The 12679-nt window shown below is 47.4% G+C and overlaps 1 long non-coding RNA gene across 1 annotated transcript; it reads left to right on the top strand.

The window, feature by feature from the left end:
- Window positions 1–481: 481 nt before the first annotated feature.
- Window positions 482–5045, top strand: LOC135975565 (uncharacterized). Its single transcript, XR_010592483.1, has 5 exons — window positions 482–1018; window positions 1268–2155; window positions 2381–3295; window positions 3444–3531; window positions 3669–5045. It is a non-coding gene; the product is annotated as an uncharacterized LOC135975565 (long non-coding RNA).
- Window positions 5046–12679: the final 7634 nt, after the last annotated feature.

Here is a 12679-nt window from a genome sequence, read left to right on the forward strand (position 1 = left end):
GGCCACAGGGAAGAAAAGCATCTTTTACTTCTAGTTCAGAAAAAGGCAAGCAGCCACTTATATGCTTCAAATTTTAGCCAGGGTAGCTGGCTGTTCCTCTAAGAAGCAAAGTCTTGGGGTAGAACATTGCTGACAAGTAGGTGAGCACTGAAAGGTCTCTAGAAGCTTAATGATCTGGATGCTAAGGAACCTTCTCCATTGATGACTCTTCATAGCTGGTAATGAGTAATAATAAATAATTCTGTCGAACATTGATTGCAGGTTTTTCTAATATGAGATATGAACAGACCAGGTGGTCATTCCTACCAGGGAGAAGTGAGGGTAAGTGGTTGTCCCGGACAAGGAGGTAAGAAATACCAGTCTCCAAACATCCATGTGTAGATCAAGTGGTGTGGATTTTCCTTTCTGGGAGAAGAACTGTGGTGGACCTTACTTGTCATGGGGAGATTATGAAAAGCAGACGCAAGACAAAGCAACATGGACTTGCCACTTGTTCAATCCAGGAATTAGCTGATCCATCCTTTTAAGGAGGTAAGAAATGCAATACGCCATTCCCATAATAGTAAATGATTCTGCTCATACTTTCAGGTGGAAGAAATGTAACTGATGAAATCTTCATCTCTAAAGAGCACAAGAAGTTGCTTTACTGAATATAGCAATAAAAATGGGAGCTACTGGTTCAGATGTAAGTAATCAGTAATTCTAACTAATGATGATGATCTTTGCTCCTTTTTCCTTCCAAAAAGTGCAGCTAACCAGAGTGTGAAGATGAGCATTTCACCTGCTCTCGCATTTGCAGAGATTAATTGTCCAACCGATTCTATTTGTACAGAAGTGATCATTGTTGCTTATTTATCAAATGTCAAGAAATAAGTGGAACTGATCATTTCTATCAAGAGGTAAGGAAGGCACCTCACAGTGAATCTGTTTCTACTTTCAGGTGAAAGAAAGGCAGTGCTGACCTCTCAAGGGAGGAAGATTCCAAGACATGGCTGAACTTAAGAATGCAGGCAGGCAGGTAATGATACCAGTGCAGATGCAAGAAAAGCATCTTATGACTCCAGTTTGGGAAAAAGCCACTTCTACATCATTTATTAACCAATGTAGCTGGTTGCCCCTCTGAAAATCACAGCCAGGCAATGGAAAATCACCGAGAAGGAGGTGAACAGAGAAGAGCATCTGGAAGCCAAATGAAGCACATGTTGACCGATGGCTCTGCATAGCTAGAAAAACAAATAAAAATTCTCTGAAACATTGATGTTTGCAGGTGATCATCATTCAAGATGTGAGGGGATCAGATGACCACCCATGCCAGGAGGAAATGAGTGAAAGCGACTGTCCTGGGGAAGAGGTAAGAAATGCCCAGGCTCAGAGCACCCAAGTGGATATTAATGGATCTTATTAACTTGCAGGTAGAAGAACTGCTGCTGTTCTCACTTCTCAAGGGAAGACTGTGAGAAGCAGGTGCAGACTGTGCTAACGCAGTGGGCATGGCCACCTGCTGAATCCACAGAGGGGACAGAAGAGCATTCTGTAGCTATAGTCCTGGGAATGGAGAGCAGCCACCTGAGACAGTGCAGCCAGTTGCACTTTCCAGCTGTAAACATCCCTGCAGATCACGGACCAAGGAGGTGAGTTTCAAGTTTCTCTTATTACCAAATGAATCTTGTGCCAAAGCAGCAGTTGCAAACCCAGTCAGGAATAAATACCAAATATTGATAGTTCCAGCAGCAGATCGTACCTCTCCTGATAGGAGAGCAGAGGCTGTTGTGCTCTAGAAGGAATTGATGAAGCTGATCTGTCCATGTCTATAGGTGAGAAACACCATTTCTGTACCAGTCAAGTGGAAACGAATGGATCCTCTCCTACCTTCAGGTGCATCTGAACATTGAGGATATAAAAAACTTCAGGAAGCTCCTAGAAGAGCTGGGAGGGTTCTTACTGAAAGGAAAAAAGTGAAATTAATCACTGCTGCCAAGAGGTCAAGAACTCACCTTCTCTTGACTTTCAAGGTTAAGTTCCTGGACCTGGTTATTCTTTCAGATGAAAGAAATGAAACTTGCCTTGCATGCCAGGAGAAGAATACTGCACGAGCAGCCTGACCCATTGCGAAGTGAAGAAAGCATGTTTTCCTTGTGGATAAGGAGTAGTTCAGGTAATGATACCAGTGCAGATGCAGATTTCATAGGTTATAGGAACCTATGAAATCTCTTTGAAAGATTGCAGGTGAATGTACCTCTGGTCAGCTCACCACAGCCTCGGTGAATATTTCTATTTTGGTTATTTGCCAAGGGAATAAGGTTGGGGAAAGCACCATAAAAATGTAGGACACCCCAAGATTGATTATAAGTAATGCTGTGTCAAAAATTGATTGTTACAGCTGATCACACATCCCAAGATACATGAAGAGTCGAGGGCCATAGCAGACAACAGGGGTTCCTCTTTATCAGAAGGTAAGGAATATACCCGCTTATAGCATCCCAGTTCAAATTCAAGACTTTGGTTTTTCTTTCGGAGCCTATGTTATATGTCAGGAGGGGAATGCTGCCAACTAATTGAGAACAAAGCAAAGTATGTAGCCAGAGCCTCTGAGATGCAATAGAATCATCCTGTGAGTCTATTCATGGAAAAGGAGAGTAGCCACTTATCCCCAGCAAGTGTTAAACCATGCAGCTGGTTGCATCTCTCCAAACACAGCCACTCTCAGACCATTCCCGGCAAGGAGGTGAGCATCTAAGGTTCCATTTTGCCACCTAAAGTAAATGAAAAATGATCATTTCAGTGAAGAGCCCTCCAGACACCAAACAAATCTGTCAGATATTGATCATTACAGCACCTCGCACTTCTCCGGATGTCAGGAGAGCAGAGGGCTGTGCTTTTCAAGAAGCAATTAGGGAAGCTGATCATCCCCGTTTGTGAGGTGAGAAATACACATTCTCAGAGTTCAGGTGACAATAATGGATCTGGTCAGTCTTTCAGATGGAAGAAATGCAGCTGAGCTGATCTTCCCAGACAGGAAGGCTTGGAAGTTGCAAACGATCGTGATAGTGAACCATTTTTGTTAACCAAAGGAAAAATGGAGCTGGGTGCTGGCTACAGGTCGGTAACATTGGTATTTAGACAGCTCAGTAAATAAGAGGGCAACTGACCACAGTGGAGAGGTGAGTATTTGAACTGCTCTTGCAAGAGATTAGCTGTGCTACTGATTATATTTGTGCAGAATTGTTCATTGCACTTTATTGTCCTTTAGAAGTGCAGGAAGAAGATACATGAAGTGGATCATTCCTGTGACGAGGTAAGACGTGCTCCATCTCATGGCAATAATCTAGAAGTCAATGATTCTGGGTACATTTTCAGATTCTTCTGCCATTCAGAGGGGAATACCACAAAACTGATGACGGCCATTCTTGCGGAGATCTAAGAAAAGCATCTCCTCTCTCTAGTTAAGGGACCACCTATCAAGATTTAGACATTGCAGAAGATGTTACCTCTCAAAAGGAGAGCAATGCTTAGACCATCACTGACAAAGAGGTGAGCATTCAAGAACGCAAGAAGCGTTCTCTTCTTGCTAAATAAATCGGATGCAAACCAACATTTCAATGTAAGACCCCCAAAATCTGAACATACCTAGTAATAATAGAGTATCTTTCAAATACGGTTCATTACAGCTGACTGGGCTTCAAGCTGTGGGAACAGTAGGAAGATTTATGCCAGGAAGATATACGAAAGGTGATTGTTCTGTTGAGAGGTGAGAAATGCCTTGCAGCATTCCTTTGGAAATAAATGGATGAGACCATACTTTCAGGTACAAGAAATGCAGCTGATCTTCCCTTTGGAGAGAAGAAATCGACAAGCAGTTGACAAACTGCACAGCTCAGCAAATTTGTGAAAAGAAATCAACTCAGTGACTGGATGGGGAGTAAGGAAAACTGGGACTTTCCCCTGTAGTACAATGAAGATGGTGGTATATATGAAGAGAAGGGATCTAGGATTAGCTGTTAGTGGATGAGCAATTGAGCTGTTTGTAATTTTCCAGATGATCGTGGCCCAGCTGGCCATGAACAGTAAGAAAATACTCCTGTTTTTACACTCTGACTGGGTGCTGAACTATGCAGTTGGGTCTAACTCTGTCAGGTTATGGCTCAGAGAAAATTGGCCGTTCTAACGGGGAAGCGGTGCAGCTGTCTCTGTCAGTTAGATTCACAGTGCATCTGCTTCTGCTGTGAGTGGTGTTGAAATCCCCCTGGCAAGAGAGACACAAAGGAGCTGGTTGTGACTATAGAGAGAGGAACTGGAAGGAGAAGTTAGTGCAGGGGAAGAGGAAAGCAATATAAGAGGTTGTGTCTGTCAGGACTGATCAGTGGAGCTGGTTGTAACTGTCACAGGTCAGCAATATCTGGTTGTATCTGTGTGTTAATGAAGTGGCTGATTGATACCTGCCGATGGAGGAAGAGGCTGTTGGACCCACCAAGGATAAAGCAGTGTAGCTGGTCAGAGCAGCCAGTAGGGAAACGATGCTGCTGCTGGTGGTACTGGTGAAGAAATAGCATTCACCTTGACAGGGCTGTGAGAGGATTCAAATTCGTATCTGTTCACCTGCTGGGGAAGGAGAGCAGCTGGTTCTGTCTGCCAGGATGGAAGCAATGAAGTGAGTCGTACCTTATCAGAGGAAAGCACTGGAGATTGGCGAATAGTGGGACACAGACTGTATCTCAGGGTGTGACTGGGGCAGGGTGTGTAACCATAGCAACCAGTGGGTCCTTTCCCATTGTGGTCCTTGCTCGCATGCACAGGGTGAAACTGATCGCCATGTTTGGGGTCAGGAAGGAATTTTCCTCCAGGGCAGATTGGCCTGAGACCCTGGAGGTTTTTCGCCTTCCTCTGGGGCATCGAGCAGGGACCAGCCCTTAGGGCCATTTAGAAACAGACAATAAAAAATAATAGAAAGTGAAATGTGTCACCTTTCATCATTGCCTCTGTGCTTCTTTAAAAAAAAAAGTTGTCCTCCCCCCCTCCACACATGACCCTTCCCCATCTCTCTGCACACGGGACCTTCCCTCCACAAGCAGTGTGTCACCCTCCCCCACCCCCTGCAATCATCACAGCTCTCCCCACTTGTTTCCTTTGTTTCCTCTCCCTGTATCTATTCTATTTCCTCTTCCATCCCCCCTTTTCTGGGGCTATTTCCATCAGATCTTTTCTCGTCTTTTTTGCTTTTCTTTTTTCTGCTGTCTTTTCTTTTCTATCTTTTCTCTCCATTTACTTCCTGCAACGGGGTGGATTAGGCCCAGAGGCCCCCTGCTGGAGGCCTTAGGGTCCTGCCACATCCGTCCCAGGAAAGGAGCAGTGGAGCTAAGTCCTCCGAAATTCCCCATGGTGCAGAGAGCTGGGCCAAGGCCTGTGCCCCAGGTAAACTTGCAAACCAGGGTTTAACTCCCCAGTGTTCACACACAAGTTCAGAGTTGTGCACTCCACTGTAATGCAGAGGAGTGGCATTTCCCCTGGGTCCTCTGTCACCCCCATAAGATCCTACTGCAGTAAAACACAGCCCCGTCCCTCATACCCACTCAGAGGAAAGCTGTGTGAATGTTTCCAGCTGTGAGGGGAAGGAGCACAGGGTAAAGTTCTAGCCCCACTGAAGTCAGTGGGAACTTGGCCATTGACTCCCATAGTGCTGGGAGTTCACCCACAGCCTTGGTGATCACAGGTCAAACAGAAGCATGGACACTCCTCAGTTCAATGCACCTAGGGGTGTTTGTTGTTAACCAAGAGAAGAACTGTTGTCGGAATGACCTGTAACTGGGCATGCTGGCAAAGTCCAACTGGGGGACTGGATGGGGGGTCAGCCAGGAACACGTGACTGCAGGTGTTTGGCGAGAACAGCTGTGGAGGTGGAGAGGGAGGTTGAGTTGGGTGCTTATCTAGGGGCAAGGACGCATGGTGGGAGATAGGTTAGATCATGTCCAAATCCCACTGCCATTTGTCCTGCCTGCTGTGTCCTGTTCTCTGCCTGTTCCCATAAACTACCCGTTCTTCTGCTAGTTGTTTCTGTGTCCCCAATTCCCCATTGTCTTCCTGCCCAGATTCTCCCTTCCCTATCACATTCCCATTGGCTATAAACAAGGCATTCTATATGCGACGGTGGGCTTGACCTCAATATTGCAGCAGGACCCCTGTGGAGAGTTGGCTGGATGTGACCGAGGGAGCTATCATATGAGTGGAAGGCAGCAAAAAAACCCACCAACAACCCCAGCAGCTGTAGACAATAGACTACCCCTGAACGTGAAAAGTAGGGCATGGTCCTGTGGCTCCAATTAACCACCAATCTTCTCAGAGGCTGCTGGTGGTGGGAGAGGTCTGGGGCCTATGTCAGATCCAGCTCACTCCACTGCAGGAAGGAAAAGGTGTGCAAAAGAGCAACAGACTGTACTAAAGACAGCATCAGATGGGTCTGTGGTGAAGTGACCCCTTGGAAAAGAAGCCCCTGAATTTGGGAGAGTTTAGGTACAGGCTGAGGCCTACCTCCATGTAAAGACTTCAAACAGACAGGAAAATTAAACTCTAGGTTTCTAGAGCTTGGTGAAGTCATGGGGAAATGGGACAATAAGTGGGTGTAGATGATAAGATAAATACTACTGCTGTCCTGTTTAACAGAATTCACCAAGTGGGCCAATCCTAGGGCTGTGGAGCAAAGGACAGGAGGTGGCTGTTCTGTTCACAGAGACCTTCTTCCCATGGTGGCTTCTCCTTTGCTTTGCTGTCACACACCAGCCCCTGCACATGCCAATGCGGTTTCTGAGTGTAGCTAACCTGGGTTTCTCAGGCTCACCAGTGCTGCTTCTCCCTGGGACCAGAGTGTTGTTGTCATTCCAGTGTTGTATCTCCTGTGGTGCAATATTGGGGGACAAGCTGCTGCCATGCCAGTATTGAGTCATTATTTCTTGGCACATGGTAGCTCTGGGGCAGGAGGCTCCCCTCTGAACTCCCAGGTCTCAACAGGTGACTGACGTCAGGACAAGAAACCCAAGAGTCAAGGGAGGCAGGGTATCTAATGGTTAGGACTCCGGGATCCCGTTCCTGACTCTCTGTAAGACTCCCTGTGTGGCTTTGGGCAAGTCACTTCTCCTTTCTGTGTCTCAGACTCTCCCATCTGTAAAATGGAGCTAATACTGGTGACCCCTCTGTGCCCCCTTAGTACACGGCTTTCCGCTCCTGTGATAGGGCGGGGGGCTGATGGGAGTGTTCCTAACAGGGTTCACCTGCGCTGGGACCTCACTGTGCTATGACCCCATTTTCACTTCAAATCCCCTCACGAATGGGCAGGTGGATGGGGGTGGGGCTGCTTTAAAATAGATGGAGACCCTGCTGGGAAGAGCAGTGACCCACCGAGCTGCCTTAAGGAGTCTCCAGTGGCTGGCCAAGCTGTTATCTCGGCTACACGCCCTGGCATGTGAGAACTTCCCAAACTGAGCTTCCTTGAAATCCCTCTCCAGGGGAGAACCAAAGCAAAAACTTTCAGCTTCCAGGCTTCCCTCAGGGAAGGGTCTTGTCAATTCTTGTGAGCCCCTCCCCACACCTATCCCAGCTATAGTGATCTCCGCTGTACTGGTGCTGTGTCGGGGTTCCTCACCAGAGTTCACTTCCCTCTACTGCAGCTTCAGCCAAGATCCCCCTCAATGCCGCCTCTTGCTGGGAAGTCTCCTCAGTGCCATCCCTTTGCAAAGTCCTCGGTGGAGAGGATGACAGGAGACCTGAGCAGAGTTCTTGCCACCAGGTAGGAGACCTGTTCCCCTCAGTCTCTGTTCAGTCCCATTATCTGACCAACTTGGGGCTCGGGTACAGTCCCAGGGAGGAACCAAGATGTCATGGAGGGTTTCAGGTAAAGCTTAGGCAATGAGTTCTTTCGCTGTACTTCCCCCTGTTTGCTGACTGAGGGCGGCAGAGTTCCTTCTCTGAGCAGTTTCTGTCTATGGAGTTCTGGGTAAACAGCTGATGGAGCAGGTGTTGGCTGCTCTTTCTCCTCTTCACCAATGGGTGGCGGTAATGAGCTGCATAACATCTGCGTTTCAGGCTGCCGGGCACACACATTGCATGGGCTGGTAGCTGTGAGCTCTGCTACCAGTGCCACAGAGTTCCAGTACCAGGGCGACTGACACTCGTAAAACACAGACAAGGTGGGTGAGGCAGGTAATCTCTTATCGAACCAACTTTTGCTGCCTTTCAAGCTCCACAGAGCTCCTCAGGTCACAAGAAGCTGGAAAGCTTCTCTTCACCATCAGAACTTGGTCCAGTAAAAGATATTTCCTCACTCATCTTGTCTCTCTCATCCTGGGACCCACACAGCTACAACAACACTCCTGAACTCGGATAAGTTAGGTTCTGTTCTAGTGGATAGATTGGTGCATAGAGGCTGAAAGAAAATTGTACAGGGACTTTTGGGCTAGACCTGGTCAGAAATTTAAATATTTTCCACAAACTTTTGAAAGGAACAAATTAATGTTTCTGTGAAGTCTTCAGGTTTTTATTTAAAAACAAATATTTCCCTAAACTTTTCAGTTTTCAAAAATTGAATTTTTTGGCTCTTGCAAATTTTTAAAATGGAACACCTTACTGACTGTTTCATCAGAAAATAATTTTTGACCAACTCCACTGTAGCTCAGCATTCTCTCCTGCCTCATTTGAGCACTGGACCACTTGCAGCTTGGTGCTCGGTCTATTGCAGGGGTAGGCAACCTATGGTACGTGCGCCGAAAGCAGCACGCGAGCTGATTTTCAGTGGCACTGACACTGCCCGGGTTCTGGCCACCGGTCTGGGGGGCTCTGCATTTTAATTTAATTTTAGATGAAGCTTCTTAAACATTTTAAAAAACCTTATTTACTTTACATACAGCAATAGTTTAATTATATATTATAGACTTATAGAAAGAGACCTTCTAAAAACGTTAGAATGTATTACTGGCACGCGAAACCTGAAATCGGAGTGAATAAATGAAGACTCAGCACACCACTTCTGAAAGGTTGCCGATCCCTGGTCTATTGTGAGGTCACTGGACCAGATCCACCAAGATATTTAGACTCCTAATTCCCAGGGATTTCAACAGGAGTTCAGGGCCGAAATATCTTTTGCGAGGATACAGACTGTCCCATTCTGATTCTTCAGTCCTCCAAAGTCTTCTGCCAAAACCAGGGTAGGAAAAATCTTTTATTTCAAGAGTGAAATGCAAGCAAGAAAAATGTTGTCCCAGGTCACAAACGCTATTATGCTCCCTTCTCAAGTGAGTTCACAATGCCCCAGTGATGTAGGAAAGTGCAGTTAATCCTAAGTAACAGGCTGGGAAATGGATAAAACGTTAAGGCTGATGGGAGAAAAGGACATTGTATCTATAGGTTTCAGCGTGGTAGCCATGTTAGTCTGTATCAGCAAAAACGAGGAGTCCTTGTGGCACCTTAGAGACTAACAAATTTATTTGGGCATAAGTTTTCGTGGGCTAAAACCCACTTCATCAGATGCATGGAGTGGAAAATACAGTAGTAGGTGTATGTATGTGTGTGTGGTACACAAAGATGGGAGTTGCCTTAGCAAGTGGGGGGTCAGTGCTAACGAGACAATTCAATTCAAGTGGAAGTGGGCTATTCTCAACAGTAGAATACCAAGGGAGGAAAAATCACTTTTGTAGTGGTAATGAGGTCAATGTAAACAGGGTGGCCCATTTCAAACCATTGACAAGAAGGTGTGAGTATCAGCAGGGGGAAATTAGTTTTTGTAGTGACTCCTCCACTCCCAGTCTTTATTCAGGCCTAGTTTGATGGTATCCAGTTTGCAAATTAATTCCAGTTCTGCAGTTTCTCATTGGAGTCTGTTTTTGAAGTTTTTTGTTGAAGAATTGCCACTTAAGTCTGAGTGTCCCGGGAGATTGAAGTGTTCTCAGACTGGTTTTTGAATGTTATAATTCTAGACGTCTGATTTGTGTCCATTTATTCTTTTGCGTATAGACTGTGTGGTTTGGCCAGTGTACACGGCAGAGGGGCATTGCTGGCACATGATGGTTTATGTGACATTATGGGCTGAAGTGTCACCACTTTGAACCTGGAAACTGCTCCCCTCCCCTGTGGCCGTGTTACATCCCAGCAGCAATCAGGGGCAAGGGGTTAACTGACTGGGCTCTAAGGCTGGCCAGTTGGAGAGTGAGGTGACTCTCTCCTGAAGCTATTGACACAGCCCATGCAGAAGGGGAGGTTTAGCATCAAGCAGGCTGTGGAGAGGAGACCCTGGAGGACTCTGCAGCACAAATGGCATTTGTAGCTGCTGCTGGTGGTACCTTTTGTGGGGGGAGAGGCAGAGAAGTGATGGGCTTTCCCTGTGCTAGATTCAGGAAGGAGCAGTGACTGCCCAATACAAAGGGCTATTAGCTGAATTGCCCAAAATAATGTCTCTGAAAAACCAGTTCTGTCCTGTCTCCAGAGGACCCTGCTTAATACTTGCCAAGTTTATTTAGGGTTCATGAAAAGGGGTTTCCCTGACCCAGGTGGAGCTCAGGTCTCTGTGGGGGGAGGGGCATGGGGACCCAGGTGCAGCCTCCAGGGCCAAGGTGAAAGCAGTGATCCTTTGCAGAAGGGGAAATGGGACACCTGTTTCATAGTTCCTGTCCTGAGGATGGGAGGTGCCCCAGAATGACTGCAGGATGGAGTTACCGATGGTGCAGGGACAGAAGGAGCAGCTGTCTGCAGAACATCAGGCCACTGGGGAGGAGAGGGGTGGCCTGATCCTGATGGTCAGGGGCTTGAGGGAGAGCTAGGGACACTGCATGCAGAGACCTCAAAACCCTGGAGAAGATTGTGACTGAAACTAAGCCTGGCATTAAAGAGTGTGGGGCACTTGGGGAATATGGCTATATGACTACAATATATGGAGTCTATTTTGGGTTGGGGGTGAGAGCAGTTCAGAGGGGGCCTCACAAGTAAGGGAAAAGGCAGGTTTTTGTGGAAGGGGGGGGAGGTATGTCACTCAGTGGCTGGCACCAGGAACTGCAGTAGGTCCTGCACCCCTGTTGGGACAATGAAGGGGCTATAAGGGGCAAAGGGCATTCCTGAGAGGGAGGGGCTGTGAGGAAGAACTGGCTGAGGGAGACTGGGGTAGGAAATGACAGGAAGCATCTGCCACAGTCCCTGAGATGCAGAAAGTGAGCTGAGAAACTGTCTTGATTTGTTCCAGTTTGGGACTAAACTGCGTCAGAGCCTGGGTGTGGCCGTGAGCCCTTGGCAAGCTGGGGAGAAGCCCGGCCCTGCGACGGTTCCCATTCCGTTCTTTGGCAGGAGTCTCCTGTAGCCCTAGGCTGTGACAGATGCTGCCTTCAATCCGATCTCCTCTCCCCTGCCTGGGTCTCCATCACTCTCCCGACTCTTGTGTCTGTGACCCTGTCTGTCACTGGCTACATGTTGAGCTCCTGCATCTCACTCTGGAACCAGTGAGAGCTGCAGGTGTCCAGCCCCTCTCGGGACTACCCCTGTTGGCTGCGTTTCATGGCACCGTGCTGTACCCTCCATCTTGTGTTCTAGGCTGATCACAGCAGACCCACCCGGGGACTGACAGCCAGCGCCTCCTGTACAGGGGAATACAGGCAGGGGCTTCAGTGTTAGCTGGAGATGGGCAGATATCAGAACCATCCCTCCACCCTTCCCTGATCGCTGGGGGCTCTGATAAAAGGACCTATTGGCTGTGGGCCCATACGTTGTCCAGCCTTGTTTGTGAATGACCCGCCTGTAACGTGGGTTGCCTTGAACTCTCAGATCTGTTGTTCACCCTGACCCCCAGGCCAGGAGCAACTCCCATTGATTTCAGCTTGGAGATACTCTTACCCCCCAGTCCGCATCAAACCCTGACATCGCTGGCTTGAAGCTTTCAGGAGGTTGGGCTTCTAGAGTTTTCCAGTGAGCAGAGTCAGCTCTGCCAACTAATTCCACTGCAACAATTTGTACTTCGCTGGGTGACCTGGGTTCAGTCTGTAGTGGTGTAAGGACAATGTCTGAGAACGAGAGAAGTGGACAGAGGCTATTGAGTGTCCACAGGAAGTGGAGAGGAAATAATTGTTTAGCTATATTGTAGAGGGGAAGTTAATGGGAGCTAGAACTGAAGAGTCGGGAGAGGTAAAGACAGATCTCTCAATGGTCTCTGATTCTCTCACTCAGAAATTTAATTCCATAAAACATGAACAGGTAATAAGAGAGAAGCGGTGTTTTGCTTACTTCTCCCAGTTCAGGATGTGCCCCAGTGTTCCTTATGACCGATTTATGGAAATATTGGACGCTGAGGTTGATGAATGGGGCATATTTGTACAGTTAAGGAGAACCTTTTTTCTTTGATGGGGGTATTGGTTTTCATAACCATTTGTCCCCATAACGAGTGGCACTGGTGGTGATACTGGGAAACTGAAGCGTCTAAGGGAATTGCTTGTGTGACTTGTGATTAGCCAGTGAGGTGAGACCAAAGTCCTCTTTGGCTGGCTGGTTTGGTTTGCCTTAGAGGTGGAAAATCCCCAGCCTTGGGCTGTGACTGCCCTGATTTAGCAATTTGTCCTGAATTGGCACTCTCAGTTGGGTCCCGCCAGAACCGCATTCTTACAACTCACTATACCAATCATGCATTGGTTTCCTAACCACTGGGCTAAGGGATATATTGACA

Source organism: Chrysemys picta, chromosome 14, assembly GCF_011386835.1.
Source record: "Chrysemys picta bellii isolate R12L10 chromosome 14, ASM1138683v2, whole genome shotgun sequence".
In the NCBI taxonomy this organism is placed as follows: Eukaryota; Metazoa; Chordata; order Testudines; family Emydidae; genus Chrysemys; species Chrysemys picta.